Raw genomic sequence first — 2,873 nt, 5'->3', positions numbered from 1 at the left:
CACCATTTTGTGGCCCTGTTGTATTGACACAAGATGAAGTCATCAATGTGACAACTTAATAACCGATGCCACATGTTTACTGGCATCAAAGATTGTGGCTATTCAAAGAAGCCCTAACGTGCTTTTTGTGATTTCATTTTCTGGCTCTCGAGTTTTTGGTCTGAAATTTTGTAGACAACGTTGCTTAGTTTTCTTGGTTGTGATGACTAGTATTTAATAGGCTCAAACACTCCCACAATCCTTCTCAGTTTGCAGATTTGTACTGTGGTATCCTCCAGAGGCCAGTCACAAACCTGCAACCTCAGGATTCTAACAGCCCTCTAAATCAGCCTCCTTATCAATGATTTAAGCTAAAGGCGAAACTCCTTATCTCCAGGTGCAAGGACGGGCTGTAAGTGGAGCAGAGAGCTTCCTGGTGATGTCAGCTTGGCTTTCTCTCTTACTCAGCACCCTCTCTTCTGTGCAGCTCCACACTAACACCATGCTCCAATCCCTGCACAGTGCAAAGGCCGACGACTACTCCAATTGTTCTTTCGTAGGCTGACACACACACTTTATGCCTTCTCAGTTCGTAGTTTTGCACTGTGGTAACTTAACAGTGGCCAGTCACAAACTCTGGATTCTAATGGCACTCTAATACTGCCCCCTTGTCAGTGTTTTGAGCTAAAGGATAAACTCCCTTATCTGGAGGCACAAGGATAGGCTACGAGCAGAGCATAATGCTTCCTGGTGATGTCAGTTTGGCTTTCTCTCTCAGCCCTCATTCTACTGCACAGGCCTGCACCAACACTTCAATGACGTAAGTTATTAGGCCTGCCGAAAGGGACATTTGCATCTATCCCATAGGCAACTCCTGTAAACAGATTTCCACGCTCAATATGAATTGCGATCCTATGGTTTACCCACTTTTATTCCCTTATGGAGACATTGCCTGGCACAAAGATTTACAACATGTTCCCGATAAAAGAACCACCAAGCGAATAAGGCTTACTCAATGCCAATTTTACGCATACAGATTAGCAATGAGGAATACATTTAGTATTTTACACTCCAGCGGCAAACTATTCCAACAGTACGTCGTAGACGCGTATGTTAAAACAGAGGGCGCGCGTCTCAACTATCTCAGATTACATCAACAAGATCTGCGGGTAGAACTATCAGATGCACTGCAAGGCAAACGCTGAAAATAACAACGTACGTATAGGCAAAATGATCATATTACCGTCCACATTTCCAGGAAGTCCAAGATACATGCAACAAAACTATCAGGATGCCATGGCCATAGTACATAAATTCGGAAAGACTGATTTATTTATCACTTTCACATGTAATCCTGCTTGGCCGGAAATTCTACATGTTATTATTATTACACCAGTCTTACCAACTCCAAGTTTGCCTGGCTAGTGACTGAGATGTTGCTTTAAACCTTATTCTAGGGTTATTTCTGGCCCACTGTGTTTGCTCCATTGATACCAGGCTAGAACTGCCTGTAATGGTCCCTGATGACTCTGAACTCTTTAACTTTTGGTAATCCTTAAATGGCAATACTTTCTTTTTATTAGAGTGTCAGGCAGGTGCATCCAGTGCCCTGACCACCTAGCACACTGGAGAAACATAGCATGTTTCCTCCCAGGACCCAGTTCTCTTCCTTTAGCAACAGAGTGTAACTGCAGCCCCAATAGCTATTACATGAGTCACACAATGCCCACGACATCACGTAACGCCCAGAACATCACAGAGTTTAGGTGCAGAGCTCCACTCCGCTGAGGAGGTTGTTGATGTTAGGCAGTGCTTCTGATTACACTATGTTTAAGATTAGGGTTGAGGGAGGGTTATCTGACTTAACCCTTTGCAGTCGTATTTAATTTTCAACGTCACGGTACATTAGTCATAATTAATTATTGAAAAAACGCCAATAATTACAGCAGTTATTTTTTTCAAGCACGTAGGAATAACACAGGCCACTTTTCTCGACCAGGCGACTGTGCAAATCGGTCAGAAACTTGCAGGGCCACCAGCGGTGGCCTGACGACCTATAGCGCACTTTTTACTAAGGCCAGTTTTCTGGCCTAACGACCGCAAAGGGTTAAATAATGACGACTGTTGAGAAAACTAGCTGACATAAACATGTACTGACATCAGAGGTCATTTCATGACTGATGTTTTGGGCATTCCTTGATATTGTGGGCATTCTGTGACTCATGTCATAGGTATTGCGGGCTATAGTTAGATCCACCTCTACCTTTGTGGTTGTGCTGCTGTCTGTTACACTTCCATGGAGTGCCACACATTCAAAAAACATACCACCCCAGTGGTACTCATGTTATTGCATGCTCACTTGTACTGTTTCTGCTTATTTATGCATTGTCAAAGTGTTATGTCCTGCATTACCTTCCCAGCACTGACTGAACTTTCCCACCATAACATCCCTCTTATAGGTTTGCAGTCTTTATAAACTTATACATTATACAGTGTGACAGTTTTGATCGGACACAGGTGCAGTGGTTGGAGTACCAAGCTAGTGCTACACTATTTAATTGGAAGCATAGAAAAGAAGAAGTCCAAAACAGCACAAATTAGCTCTGGCTATTGTAGCTACAGAATGTATTAATTCTAAATATGTTTCGACCACTGAAAACTCAATCTCTCTGCCATTCCCTTGGGTCCAAAGATCCTACCTTGGCTTCACTCTTCTGTCTTCATGTGCGCTGGCCCAGGGATGATGGGCCTGACATAGCCCCTTGGGGACAGGGCCATGTCTTCTCGTCTGGTGATGGCTCAGAGCTATAGGAGATACAGTTAGCAACAATGTCCCTTCCTGCTTCAGGGTGGTCTTTGTTGACTTACCAGATCCATCCTGGTGATAACAACGC

The sequence above is a fragment of the Erpetoichthys calabaricus genome, chromosome 15 (genome assembly GCF_900747795.2).
Source record: "Erpetoichthys calabaricus chromosome 15, fErpCal1.3, whole genome shotgun sequence".
NCBI classification, from domain to species: Eukaryota; Metazoa; Chordata; class Cladistia; order Polypteriformes; family Polypteridae; genus Erpetoichthys; species Erpetoichthys calabaricus.
This window is presented reverse-complemented; position numbering follows the sequence as displayed.